Source organism: Rhinopithecus roxellana, chromosome 15, assembly GCF_007565055.1.
Source record: "Rhinopithecus roxellana isolate Shanxi Qingling chromosome 15, ASM756505v1, whole genome shotgun sequence".
NCBI lineage: Eukaryota > Metazoa > Chordata > Mammalia > Primates > Cercopithecidae > Rhinopithecus > Rhinopithecus roxellana.
This window is the reverse complement of record NC_044563.1, coordinates 33,632,434-33,647,801: the sequence shown is the minus strand read 5'-3', so window position 1 is coordinate 33,647,801 and position 15,368 is coordinate 33,632,434. Positions and strand designations below refer to the sequence as shown.

Here is a 15,368-nt window from a genome sequence, read left to right as displayed (position 1 = left end):
ATATCTTGATAGGAGAATTCAATTCATTTATACTTAAAGCGAGTATTGATAGGTAAAAATTTACTACTGCCATTTTATTAATTTTCTGACTGTTTTGTAGTTTCTTCATTTTATTCTTTCTCCCTAGGTGTATTCCTTTGTGATTTGATGATTTTTATGCTTTGATTAATGGTATGCTTTATTCTCTTCTCTTTATCTTTTATGTGTTTACTGCTGGTTTTCTCTTTGTGGTTACCAAGGGGCTTATATAAAACATCTTACAACAGTTTGTTTTAAGCTAATAACAAATTTAACTGTACACAAAAATGCTACACTTTAACATCTCCTCCCACATTTTATGTTGGATGTCACAATTTCCATTTTTATATATTATGTATCAATTAAAAATTATAATAGTTACAGTTATTTTTAATACATTTGTCTTTTAACTTTTATACTAGAGTTAAAAGTGATTTATGCACCACCATTACAGTGTTAAAGTATTCAAGATTTGACTATAGTTTTACCTTTATAATGAGCTTTATATTTCATGTATTTTCATGTTATTAGAGTGCTTTTATTTCAACTTGAAGAATTCCCTTTAGCATTTCTTGTAAAGCAAGTCTAGTGGTGATGAACTTTTGTAGCTTTTTGTTGTTGTTCTGGGAAAGTCCTAATCTCTCCTTCAATTCTGAAGGACAGCATTTTCAGTTATAGTATTCTTGGTTAAAATTTTTTTTTCTTTTTGCATGTTGAATATATCTTTTCTATTGTTTCCTGGCCTGCAAGGTTTCTTCTTAGAAATATACTGAAAATCTTATATTCTCTCATATGTGATAAATTGCTTGTCTCTTGGGGCTTTCATAATTATCTGTCTTTGGCTTTTGAAAATTTGATCATAATGTGTGTTGTTAAAGATCTCTTTATATTTAATCTATTTATATTTCTACCTTTATAATGGGTTATATACTTCATATATTTTCATGTTGTTAGAGTCCTTTTATTTCAACTTGAAGAACTCCCATTATGATTTCTTGTGAAGGGGTTCTTTGGACTTCATGGATCTGGGTGTTCATTTCTCTCTCCAGATTTTAGAAGTTTTAGTCATTATTTCTTTACAAAATACTTCTGCCCTCTTTTCTTTCTCTGTTCCATCTGGAACTTCCATAATGCATATATTGGTTTGCTTGATGTTGTCCCATAAGTCCCATAGGCTTTTATTTACTTATTTCTTTATTTTTTACTGTTTTTCATTCTGTTTTCTTTTGGTTCCTCCAACAGATTAATTTCAAATGTCCTTTTTGCTCAAAGATTTTTTCTGCTTAATTTAGTCTGTTATTGAGACTCCTTATGAAATTTTAAAATTCAGTTATTGTGCTCTTTAGCTTCAGAATTTCTTTTCTGATTTCTTTTATGTGGTTTTTATCTCTTTATTGAATTTTTAATTTGTTCATATATTGTTTTTAAAGATCTGTTTAGTTGACTATCTGTGTTATTTTGTAGCTCACTAAGCTTCTTTAAGAGGATTATTTTTATTGTTATCTTTTATTTTTATCAGGAAGTGCAGAGATCTTCATTTCTTCAGGGTCATTGTCAGGTGCATGTATGTTTAGCATTGTTATATCCTCTTGCTGAATTGATCCCTTTGTCATTATATTATGACCTTCTTTGTTTCTTTGTACGGTTTTTGGCTTAAAGTCTGCTGTATCTGATATAAGTATAGCTACTACTGCTTGATTTTGGTTTCTATTTGCATGGAACATCTTTTTCCATCCTTTTACTTTCAGTCTATATGTGGCCTTACAGATGAGATGAGTGTCCCAGTGGGTCATTTTTTTTTTTTAATCCATTCTGCAAGCCTATGTCTTTTGAGTGGAAAATTTAATCCATTTATATTTAAGGTTATTATTGATATGTGAGGGCTTATTCCTGTCATTTGGTTGACTGATATCTGATTGTTTTGTATATGCTTTGTTCCTTTCTCTCCTCTTTTTTATCATTGTGGTTTGGTGGTTTTCTGTAGTGTTATCATTTGAGATTTTTCCTTGTTTACATAGTTGATCTACTAATGGGTTTTATATTGTTGTGTGTTTTTATGATGGTAGATATTTTTCTTTCACTTCCAGACGTAGGATTATCTTAGGCATTTCTTGTAGGACTGGTCTAGTGGTGATGAATTCCCTTAACGTTTGCTTGTCTGAGAAAGTCTTTTTTTCTGTTTTACTTATGAAGGATAATTTTGCTGAGTTTAGTATCCTTGACTGACAATTTTTTTCCTTTTAATACTTTGACTATATTATCCCATTCTCTCCTATCATGTAAGGATTCTGCTAGAAATTTACTATTAGTCTGATGGGGATTCATTTACAGGTGGCTAGATACTTTTCTCTTGCTGTGTTTCAGAATTCTCTTCATTTTTGACTTTTGATACTTTGACTACAATGTGCTGTTGAGAAGACCTTTTTGAACAATATATTTTTCGAGGATCTCTGGGCTTCCTCAATCTGAATGTCTACATCTTTTGCTAGGCTTGGTAAGTTTTAATCTATTATCTTGTTAAATAAGTTTCCTAACCCTTTAGTTTTCTCTTTGCCTTCTGGGACACCCAAAATTTGAATACTTGGTCACTTTATGGTGTCTCATATGTCATGCAAGCTTTGCTCAACCTTTTTTATTCTTTGTTTAAAACTGTTTTCTGGCTGGGTCATTTTAAGAGACCTGTTTTCAACTTCTGAGATTCTTTCTTTTATTTGGTTTTTCAGTATTTTCTAGGACCTCCCAGAGCTTCTTCAAGATTAATATTTTGAATTATTTTTCTAGGAATTTGTAAATTTTTCCTGGATTGAAATCTCTTGCCTGAGAATTATTGTGATCTTTTGGTGGCATCATATTTTCTTGCTTTTTCATGTTTCTTTTGCCCTTATATTGATATTTGTGCATCTGATGTAACAATTGCTCTCTTCAATTTTTGGATTAACTTTCATGGAGGAAGACTTTTTCCTGAAGATATATTAATGTTGATGGTTGGCAAAGGTACTTTAGCTTTGATTCTGAGTGCATGCAGTAGTGTAGTCTCTGTATGATTTCTTCAGCTGTGAATAGTATCAGAGGAACCTGGGATTTTCTCAGTGACTTGGCTGAGGTTGTTAAGAGAAGCTGTGGTGAGGCTTTGCTGGGGATAGGTATGCCAAGTGGGCCAGTTCTGAAGCCCCAGTGTATCAGTTGCAGGCAGAGTGTGCTTGACCTAGAGCCATTCAGTGGCATATACAGGTACTAGTGTTACTGGATCCAGGTGGGCCTATTCTTGGGTGTCCAAAATGCTTGTTTGTGTACTGGCAGTTGTAGCAGTGTGCCAGATGTGTGGGTGGGTCCTGAGGTCCCTGGACATCATACCCAGTATGGGTGATGGGAGTAGCAGTGGTAGGATAACCCTTAGGCTCCCAGGTGGCACTTACTAATGTTAGCAGTGGCAGTGATGGGCTGGGCAAGCCAGTCTCCAGGTTCTTAGGTGGTACATGTGAATGGGTGTAGGTGGCAGGGTTGGCAGCAGAGTGAGTGGGCCCATCTCCAGGCCCTGGGAATGAGTAATTTTTATAGTTCCTTTTCAACTGCACTTATGATTTCTTAGTTAAATCTCCATTTCGTTTATTTATGTGTTTACCTATTTTATTTTAGTGCTTGCTCTAGGGTTTACAAATTGTAGTTTTGCATTACTATGGTCTACCTTTAAATAACAACCATTATGTCATAATGGTCTGAGAACCTTACAACAGTATACTTTTGTTTTTTCTCTCTCATTTTTAATGCTGTTTTTGTCATACATTTTACTCTACATATGTTATAAACTCAACAATATATTATTATCCTTCATATTTACACAATTTTCTTTTATAGAAACTTAAAAATTGAAAAAAATCTTATATGTTTACTCACATATATATAATTTCCAGTGTTTTTTGTTCTTTTATGCAGATAAAAATTAGCATCTGGTATCATTTCTTCTTGCTTGAAGAACGTCTTTTAATGTTTTTTGCAGTACATGTCTTTTGGAGGTGAATTATCTCAGATTTTGGTTATCTAATAAATTCTTTATTTTATCTTCATTTTTGAAAGATTTTTTTCTTGGAATAGATTTCTAAGTTGATAGTTTATTTCTTTCTATACCTTAAAAGTATTGTTCATTTGTCTACTGACTTGCATAAGTTGCTAATGAAAAGTTTGCATTCATTCTTCTCTTTGTTCCTGTCTATGTAACTCTTTTTTGAAGGGAAGTTCTGAAGTTCTGAGTGCTTTCAAGATTTTTTAAAAATCACTAGTTTTCAGTATATTGATTATGATGTTCTTTGGTATGGTTTTGTTTATTTTTACCCTGGGGTTCTTGGATCTACGCATTTATAGTTTTTATCAAATTTGGAATAGCTTTGAGTACAATTAATTCAAACCTGTTTTCTAATCATACGTATGTTAACTGCTTGATACTGTTTCACAGGTTGCTAATATTCATTTTGGATAGCTTTTTGCTATGTGTCAAGTTTGCTGATCATTTCTTTTTCAGTGTCTAGTTTTGTGTTAATGCCTCCCAATATATTTTTCATTGTAGCCAACTCTAAAAGTTTTACTTGGATCATTTTTTAATGTCTTCCATTTATATCTTCATTACGTTCAAGTTTTTCTCTATCTTCTTGAACATGTAGAGTTTATTTATAATATCTTTTTTTATGTCCTTGTCTGCTGATTTTATCACCTCTGTCTTTTTTTGTGTCTGTTTTTATTGGGTGATCTTTCTCCTGGTTATGTGTCAGACATTTCTACTTTTTTACATTTCCATTATATTTTTTTCATGCTAGACATTATAAACTTTACATTGTTTGGTGTGATTTTTTTTTTCTCATTCTTTTAAATAAGCCTGAGACTTTATTGTGACAACCAGTTAAGGTATTGAAATAATTTTATTCTTTTGAGACTTGCTTTAAGCTTTTAAAATTGCCACTTTAGAGCAGCCTGTAATCTGGGGATAATTTTGCTCTTATACTAAGGTGATGTCCTGAGGATTCTATTCAATGATTAACGTGTTATAATATCTTTCCATTCTGGCTAGTAATAACGCAAACTATTCTCAGCTTTTTATGAGGAGTTTTCAACCTCTTGCTTTCTAATGATTCCCCAGTCTTTGTGGCTTCTTTCTCAGGTCTGAAGATAAGTACTGAGCTAAAGATTCAAGGATACCTTTATGCAGAGCTCCAGAGCTCTTTGATTCCTCTTTTCAACTGAGTCTGCTAGGCTCTGGATTCTTCCCTCTGAACCACAGTCTGCAAAGTGAAAATCTGCCTATTGTCCAATGTCTAAAAGTCATTGTTTCAAATATTTTGTCCATGTGGTTCACTGCCTATGGCCTATGAATATCTGTTTTGCATTTCCTACATTTGGCCCTGTTCAAAGTTATTTTATCCTGAGTGTCCCAAATGGGTCTCTATTATTCACTCATTCATGGTTTAGACATCATTGACATGCCATGTGCTGGAAAGTTTGTGAGACACTAGGGAAACAGAGCGACTGAGACATAGTCACTATCTTGGAGAGCTACCTGAGTGTGTGGGAAACAAACTTTTAAAATTATAATTGGGCTATATGGCTACAATGTCTGCTATTATGAGAGAATTAATGATGTGTCATGGGAAACCAGAGGAGGAAATAATTAATTCTAACTGGGTTGGTCTAGGATCAGGGAAGAGTGGTTAAAGATGATTTCACATAGGAGGTGACTTAACTGTGGTACAACTCAATAGTCTATGTCTCACAAAAAACTAATAAGCAATGAAACAACTTTTTGGCGTTAAGTTTATAACTGTTGGAATGCCTAGTAAAGTTAACAAACTCGAACACTTAAAACCTATAATAATATAAGTATTCATATTACAAAACTAATAATAATATATTTATAACATATAATATATTATAATATTATTTTATATTAAATTATTGTAATATAATATATGGTATATTATATTATAACACTATATATTATATTTATGTATAATATATATTTTTAATAATAATATGTTATAATAATATAATAATTATAATAATATTCTATTATTACAATATTATATATAATAATATAATATATTCTATTATTACAATATTATATATAATAATATAATATATTCTATATAATTAAATATATATTCTATTCTGATTAATATATAATAGAATATATTATATTATTCTATTCTATATAATAGAATGTATAATATTCTAATAGAATATATTATCTTATTATAATATAATAATTATATTATATTAACATAATTATTATAATATAATATTATGTTATATTAATATAATTATTATAATATAATATTATGTTATATTAACATAATTATTATAATATATTATAATATAATTATATTATTTTAAGTTTTATATTATATTATAAATTAATTAATAATTTATATATGGATACTTACTTAAATACGGGAGAGCAAAGTAGATGAGAAGTGAAGTATTATGGCAAATTTTAAAACCACAGTTCAGTACTACTAAATAATTTTTGCTTGCTTATTCCTCTGAATGATCATTCCATTTAATATTCATGACGACTGTAGGAGATAGTGTCTTTATTATCAGCTCTCTTTTGCAGATAAACTGAAGTATAGACAGGTTAAGTAAATTGCCATAAGCCTAGCAAATGCTATGTGGCAGAGTTTGGATTCAGGCTGAGGAGGCTGTAGGGCACCAGAACTGTAGTCTTTTTTTTTTGAGAGGGAGTCTCACTCTGTCGCCCAGGCTGGAGTGCAGTGGGCGGATCTCAGCTCACTGCAAGCTCCGCCTCCCGGGTTACGCCATTCTCTTGCCTCAGCCTCCCCAGTAGCTGGGACTACAGGTGCCCGCCACCTCGCCCGGCTAGTTTTTTGCATTTTTTAGTAGAGACGGGGTTTCACTGTGTTAGCCAGGATGGTCTCGATCTCCTGACCTCGTGATCCACCCATCTCGGCCTCCCAAAGTGCTGGGATTACAGGCTTGAGCCACCACGCCCGACCCAGAACTGTAGTCTTAACTGTTGTTAAAGCAAACTAAATATGGGTCCTGAGGACTCTCTACTTCCATATTTGAGTCCTTGTGGAGAACTGTAACCTAGTTTAATAGTCAGACAAAATTGAAAACCTAACTTAATACTATGCACCTGTAACAATGACTGAATGTTGGCCAATCCCAGCAGCCAAACTTCAACCACTCGTAGACTGCTGGATGTTCAAACTGCATTCAAATAAAGCAAATGCTGAACTGTAACCAATCTCACGGTTTCTGTATCTCACTTCCAATTCCTGTATGTCACTTTACCTTTTTTGTCTATAAATTTGTTCTGACCACAAGGCACCCCTAGAGTCTCTGTGGATCTGTTGTGATTCTGGAGGCTGCCCGATTCACGAATCATTTATTGTGCAATTAAACTCCTTTAAATTTAATTTGGTTGAGGTTTTTCTTTTGTCAGTTGGTGTCAGAGGCAGAATCTGAAGTGGAGCTTCTAGCAGCCCCCAGGAGCACTGCAGGACCTACTTGTGTCCATTGATCTCTCAGAGCAGTTGGGGATCCTGGGAAGCCTCCCTCTTGGATTTCTGAGCTCCCCAGATTTGTGTTTTGAGCTCTTCAAGTTTCTTTGAGCAAATTCATAATCCAAATTGGGTTTGGAGTAGCTACAGATACTGGATTGGGTCCAGGAACAGATTTGATCCGGGAATTAACTGGCTTGGATCCAGTTAGAGGCCTCTTACATCTGACTGGATCAGAAAGGAACTGGTAGTAAGCAGTAATATTGCAGGGGTTATAAAATTTGGCTTTTGAAAATTCACAGGGATTTTTGTGTTATACCCCTTTGTTTCATTTTTGTTGCATGCTTAGGTAGGAAAAAATCATTGGCTAAGTTAATCAAGAGAACCCGAGTGTAAAGCCAATATTTTAGGTAAAACTGGGATCCTTAATTTCTGGAAAACTGAATTCCTTCAGGCTTATATTTTAGGCCTGGGAGGCAGTGAAGTCTTACAGAAATGGCAAAATCTTACTAAAGATAAATTACAGTGGAAGTGAACAACAATGAATTGAAGTACATTTTAAAAATGAAGACTCTCAGTAAAGTCCGTTTTGTAAGAATGGATTTGGCACTACAGCATGTCAATTCAACTGCTATTCTCTTTGGGATAATCTGCCTTACATTCCTTGCCAATGGTTGTGGGTGTCAGGATTAGACATGTATAGATTTGTGGAATATGGGAAACTTTTTCTTCCCTAAAAGGGGAAACTTGAGAGATGACAGGACTGCTGGAAAAGATCCCTTTGCTACCAAGAAGCAGCCACCTAAACTTTTCAGTGTCACTGCAATGGGTAGATCTTTCTCTGGCCTCCCTGATCATTTTGCCTTCCCCACTCTGCCACAGGCAATGCTTTTCTCTCTCTCCTTTCCCTTTCTTATCTTTTCTATTATTCAGGGCGACCATATTGCCCAGAGATCACAGGTTAAAACTCCTAGTCAGAGTTTGGATTAACAATGATGGGGCCCAAGCAGGGGCAAGTTTGAGCCTTACCAGTTTGACATTGGGTGCTAATCAGAGTAGCTAGTGTCTTTGTTTTGTCACACATATTTTACTCTGGCCAGAACAGAAAAATTTTCCTGTATGATGCGGTTGGCCCCAGCAAGATGGTGTGGCAAGCTGAGTCACTAGGGCCACTCAGGGAAAGGGCACCCAGAAACCTGGCGTGCCAGCAAAAGGGTGAGAATTTCTTACTCGTCAGGTTTCTGGCTTCTCTCTCTCTGTGCAAATGGTTGAATGAATGGTAAAAATCCCTGTTTATCTCTATCTTATTTTATGTCCTTGGGAGCTTGACATTGTAACCATGTGGCAGTACTTTCTTTTGGTCTCCACCTTCCAGGGCACAGGAATGTTAGGTTTTATGTCATAGTTAGCTCTAAAAATCATCTTGAGTAGTTAAAGGCCCTTGCAAGCTCAAAATTAACTACTATAGATTTCTTCTGAGAAATATAGTAGATACTACTCTGTCCTGTAGTTAAGGTTTTCGCCCTTTCACGCTGGTGGTCGGGGTTTGATTCCCTGCTTAGGAAGTAAGTCCTTTTTGGTTTAATATCTGCATGACTTTGTCTAGTCTCTTCTCCTCCATGTGCTGTCTTAAATTTTCCTTTCTCTGAGCACCTGGGAGGTTACCTTTGGTAAAGTTCAATAGCCAGAAATATTGGCCGTTTGGCCTGGCTAAAATCGGGTAATGAAAACTTTTTAAAGGATGTTATTAAAGAGTGCTATGGTTAAAAGTGAGCTTAATTAAAAGCCAGTATTCAAGCTCTAACAGCCTGGTGTCCTTGGGAAAAACAGGAGGCACCAAAAACCCCTTTCCTGGCCTTGTTCTTCCAAGGGCTTCAAACTAAAGCCAGTAACCAATTAAGAAAGTTAAAAACTGACAAATGAAAAATCTTACAACTACTGTAGTAATATTCTTCTGTCTGTGTAATTATATATATGTTGTGTGTAATGTTTATATAAAAGAGCTCTAATTAATTGACTTAAACAAAAATAAGTGTTTAAATCAAATATTTCAAAAGCAAAATAAAAACAGCTTTAAAGATTATGGATAAAATGAAGACATTTTGTCTAAATTATGCAGGTTTGCTAAGTGCTTTAAGGTCATAAACTGCTTTGACCTTTGAAAATTATTCAATTTCTTTTGGAGACATTAAATTCTAAATAAGGCCTGGGAAGATATAGAATTAGCCATGCCCCATTTCTATGCAAATAAGGTTATAAAGAAAAGAGATTTTATGTGAGAAAGTATATTGTATGGTAAATTTCTGTCCTAAAGTAAAATGACTGGTTGTTTAAAAAGAGGGATGTTCAGGGCAAGTCAGAAAGTCTAAACATGTCATACATGGTCTGTGTAAGTTATGAAAGAATTTATAAAAATAAATGTATGCGGCTGGGCACGGTGGCTCAAGCCTGTAATCCCAGCACTTTGGGAGGCCGAGACGGGCGGATCACGAGGTCAGGAGATCGAGACCATCCTGGCTAACATGGTGAAACCCCGTCTCTACTAAAAAATGCAAAAAACTAGCCGGGCGAGGTGGCGGGCGCCTGTAGTCCCAGCTACTCAGGAGGCTGAGGCAGGAGAATGGCGTAAACCCTGAGCTGAGATCTGGCCACTGCACTCCAGCCTGGGCGACAGAGCAAGACTTCATCTCAAAAATAAATAAATAAATAAAAATAAATAAATGTATGCCAGAAATGTTGTACAATTTAAAGGTAATTAGGCCTCCTAAATGCTTCACAAAATGCCACTATGACTCTTAACTGTACAGCTTTCCTGTTTTTACAGCTAGGTAAGGCCTGGGACATGTGAAATTAGATGCGGGAAAGAATCAGACCTTATCTCTATTTCTGTCCGGGTCCTAGGCTCCACATCTAATACGTAATTAGAATCCCTTACTTACTGAGGTTTTCACCAAAAGTAAAAGTCACTAAGAGTTGACATTGTAATATGTAATTTAGACTACTGAAAAAAATAAGTTTATATACAAGGCATGTAAGGAGAATAAAATGTTTTTTTGTAAGAGATTATAAGAAGGTATGGGAATGTAAATTTTTGCCTAGGTTAGAGGGTTAAAGAATTGTTTTAAATTAAATAAAGCTAAAGGTTTGAACAAGTTATGGGAGGTTTATAAAAAAATTAATTGTAAAAAATTCTCCATGTGAACCTATTGGCTAAAGTTAAAATGGCATTATTCAGTTTTTTTCCATAAATTGGACATTGGAAGAAAAGCACAACAGAGTTTGCTTACAACATTGTCCTGCTCTGAAAAAAAAAAAATTGTAAAGGGTTATAAAAGATTTATAAAAATGTTACCATATTGTCAAACTAATTAAACTGAATAGATTTATAAAATGTTATTAAAAAACAAACTAGCTTTAACACTACAAATACACTAATGGAAATATAAAATTTTGTTTTCTCTTTTAAAAAGGATTTTTATGTAATATTAAAACATAATGAAAGGTTTTTGTTTACCTTTTAAGTAAACTACAAAAGAAAAAGGGGGAAAGGAAAGGAAAGGAGACAGAGTCAGTTGGCCTCGTGCTATCTCAATTGAGTCTTTTTTGGAAAGCTGAGTCTCCTCTTTATCAGAATAATGTTTTTTCCTTTAAAAAATTTTGAGTTATCATTTTGGCTAAATGAATGACTGATAGTAACCTAGGGGGATTCTATTTTGTAATATTCAATGTTTAAAACTTTGTTATTTAACAAGCCTTTCAAAATCAAGCTCTAGATTCTCATACTAAATCGCCCAATACTAAAATTGTTTAAATATACAGTTTGAATGAACTCCATGGTCTAAGTCAAATTACCTCTGATAGCCCACCTAAATTGAAGAAACAATTGGTATTCAAGAGGACATAAGTCTAGTGTTAAGCATGCACTCATGAAGAACCAGGACATCCACCTTGTCCTTCCTGATTCTTTAAAGCTTTTGTTTTTAAAGGTTCTGCACTCCATGACTTGTCATGGAAAAGATAAAATGATCCAAATTGAGTATACTGACGTGGTGACATAAATTGTGGAGTAGTTTAAAACCAATGTTTGGTTTCATATTCCTGGGAAGACAATCAAAGCTTCAGGTACATTTGGCTACCTGATGGACCATTTAAACATTTATAAAGGGATTTCATTAGATTGTCATTTTCAATGCATGTTTTCTGGTTGTATAAAAGTTTTCCCATGCAAGAGGGCTGATGTCATAACAGTAGAGTATTGTGCAACAGTGTATTTTCACCAAGTAAAATAATCTTTTCATGGTTCATTAAGGACAATCCCTTCATGATCTAGAGCCCGAAGATAGGATCTTCTGAGAACATCAGAGAAAGACTATCTCTACCATCCACACTACAGCAAAACTTTGGAGCCTTGAACCTTGGGTTCATAATCTCACAACTGAGAAGGGTCCCTCCACACTCCTACAACTGTACACCCATTGAAACCCTTAAGGTAAAACTAACCAGAAAGTTTCTCCCCACAAGAAGATGGCATCCTCGATGTGAACTGCTTTTCCCAAGATCACTAATCAAGACTTCCACTATTGAGAGACTTACCTTTGAATATATTTTCCTTGTTTGTGTCTCTGAACAATAGAAATGAAAAGGGGGTCTATTATGTGCATTTGTAGGGTATACTTTTATTTATGAAGGATTTTGCAGCCAGCCTTACACATGAATAACCATATACTTTAATAGATAAAAGATGAAGGCCCAATGTAGGTGAAAAACTTTGGTGGTGCACATGTTGCCTCATAATCAGTCAAAACACCTCTCAACCCACATCATGGATTAAAGAGAACATTGCCAGGAGGCCTTCACTCTTCTAGAAGGACGTCACTTGTTAGGTCCTTTTTTCATGATTTAGAATAAAATAGGCAATAATTAGAAATGTCACCTTCACATGAGCTCTAGTTGAATTTACACATCAATACACAGACAATAGACTTTAAATTCTCTTGTGAAAGATATGCTAAATAATAGAATTGGCTAAACATAAAAGTACCTGTACAGCTACTGATACTTGTGGTCTATGGAGAAGTACATCAAATGTAAATTATAAAATTTCAGTTGTGGAGGATTAATGAAAAGACCACTTAGTCAAGCGAGTAGACTCTTCATCTAGCTCATTCTTTAATCTATTTACTTTTATGTGGTTTGGTTTATGGGGACCCTTGGTAAGGAGCATACTCCAAACTCTTGCATTATTCTCCCAGGAGTTATAATAATAGTCTCTCTGGTGCACTGCACTCTCTCAAAGGTTTTAAATGTTTGCATGCAGTCGTCTCTAGAATGTCAAATGGTTTCTCTTCAACTGGAATGACAAAAGCCAAAAGAAATGTGTGACCATGAGGACACCATAATCTATGAATGACATGCTTAGACCAGAAGCCCAAAATGGTGGTAACTGAGTGTGGCGCTAAGGCCCTAAGTTTTGGTTACACTGTCACCTACGTGAGAACCTGACCAAGGCCAAAAGGGGGATTTTTTTTTTTTAGACAGAGTTTCACTCTTGTTGTCCAGGCTGGAGTGCAATGGCACAATCTCCGCTCAGCACAACCTCTGCCTCCAGGTTTAAATAATTCTCTTACCTCAGCCTCCCAAGTAGCTGGGATTACAGGCCTGTGCCACCATGCCCAGCTAAATTTGTATTTTTGATAAAGACAGGATTTCCCCATATTGGTCAGGCTGGTCTCAAACTCCCGACCTCAGGTGGTCCGCCCTCCTCGGCCTCCCAAAGTGTTGGGATTATATGCGTGAGCCACTGTGCCCAGGCCAGGGATTTTTTTTTCTTTTAACAGAATTATAGGATACCATTATTTTGAACTGAGCTCATACACTAGACTCCAACAAACCAAGCTAAACTAAAATGGAGTCACTCATGCTAAATATGACGTAAGTCAAACTAAGGCTTTAAGAAAACACATAGATTCTAGAACAGACCAGGTTTTGTTTTTCTCCTGTAAGCAGGATGTTCCAGCATAAGGAGGTATCCTCTACTCAGTCCTTATTCCCTCCTTGCAAAATCCACTGTTCTACTGTTTTCCAGTGGGTTTGAAAACCATATAAGCACATTTATGATAGTGATAGTAACATCAATGGCCAAGATTTTGGTCAATCTCTCAAAACTGAGAAAATGACAAAAGGGGGGAATTGTTAAAGCAAACTAAATATGGTCTGAGAAGGACCCCATACTTCCTTCCATATTTGAGTCCTTGTGGATGAACTGTAACCCAACTTAATAGTCAGACAAAACTGAAAATCCAACTTAATGTTATGTAACTGTAACAATGGCTAAATGTTGGCCAATCCTAGTGGCCATACTTCAACCACTCATAGACTGCTGAATGTTCAAACTGTGTTCAAATAGGGCCAACGCCGTGTTGTAACCAATCTCACTGTTTCTGTACCTCACTTCCAATCCCTGTATGCCCTTTTACCTTTTTGTCTATAAATTTGTTCTGACCACAAGGCACCCCTGGAATCTTTGTGAATCTGCTGTGAGTCTGAGGGTTGCCCAATTCACAAATTGTTCATTGCTCAATTAAACTATTTTAAATTTAATTTGGCCGAAGTTTTTCTTTTATCACTGGTGTATTAGCTATTTTTGCTCTCTAAGTTCAATAATGGTTCATATCTTCTTTCACAAACATCTGGTAAAAATATTTTAAAATAATTCAAAACAAACATATTTTAAATAACTAGCTACATAAATAAAAAGTTAAACAAATACATATAAAAAATTAGCCATATGAATACAAAACTCAGTGGAAGGACTCAGTAACACATAGAACCATACTCTATTATTCATTTATGCTTCATGGAGTGGATTTCCTTTTAGAATTATCCATGGGAAAACTGTGACATGTAAGGTGCATGAGTAATCAAAGATATTCAAATAGTATAAATATGATACACTATTTTCTATTTTTCAATCTATCAAACTGATAAAGATCTGGACAATATTAACAACTAATGTCAAAAGTGTGTGAGAAGAGATACTCTTATATATGCATCATCACATTGAAAATTGATAACATTTGGAGGCTAATTTGGAAATATATAATAAAAGTCTTAAAATGTTATTTCTTTTAACACTATAATTTATCTCCAAGGAATATATTCTAAAGAAATGATTATAAATGCACACAAAGAATTATAAATTAGAAAGTTCATAATAGTGTTATTTAAAAGTGAGCAGTCATAAATTAAACAATATTAAAACTATAGAATTGGTTAATTATTATATAATACTTCTACTTGATTAACATTATGTAGTAAAAAACATTTATATGCCAATACAACAAATAGGGCATAATTTCAATTTCATACAGACGTACACACACAAGTGACTCTCAAGGCTTGTACTTATCACATGTACTTATTTGTTCTCTTTTGTTCTAAAATTACAACCATGAATGTGAATTCTTTTTACAATCAGAATCACACACACACACACAAATAAATAAATCCAGCATCTAAGAACAGATTTGAAAATATTTGAACTTAGATAAGTATATTCAAGAAAAAGCAAGGAGGGTATTCCACAATATTCTGCTACATTTATGAGTCTCAGGATGTCATGCTTAATTCAGATATATCAGAATTATCAGAAATTTTCTTTGGTAACTTGCCCACCTTCTTTATATTTCTGTGAATGTATCTACGTAGATGGTTAAGCATCTTGATTTAAAAGATAAACAGTTTCATCAGTCACATAGAAGTTTCAGTCACATAATTTCAAACATTCAGGTATTTGGAAATCTGTTGATATTAAATGATGAGATTTTCTTCTGATGATTC

The 15,368-nt window shown here is 34.5% G+C and overlaps 1 long non-coding RNA gene across 1 annotated transcript in view; it reads left to right on the top strand.

The window, feature by feature from the left end:
* The window catches only part of LOC115893690, a 91,056-nt gene extending 78,888 nt beyond the window's left edge, over positions 1–12,168 (top strand). The window contains exon 3 of the long non-coding RNA XR_004053754.1: positions 11,839–12,168. This is a non-coding gene — a long non-coding RNA (uncharacterized LOC115893690). The remainder of the gene's footprint in view (positions 1–11,838) is intronic.
* The last annotated feature ends 3,200 nt before the right edge of the window (positions 12,169–15,368 follow it).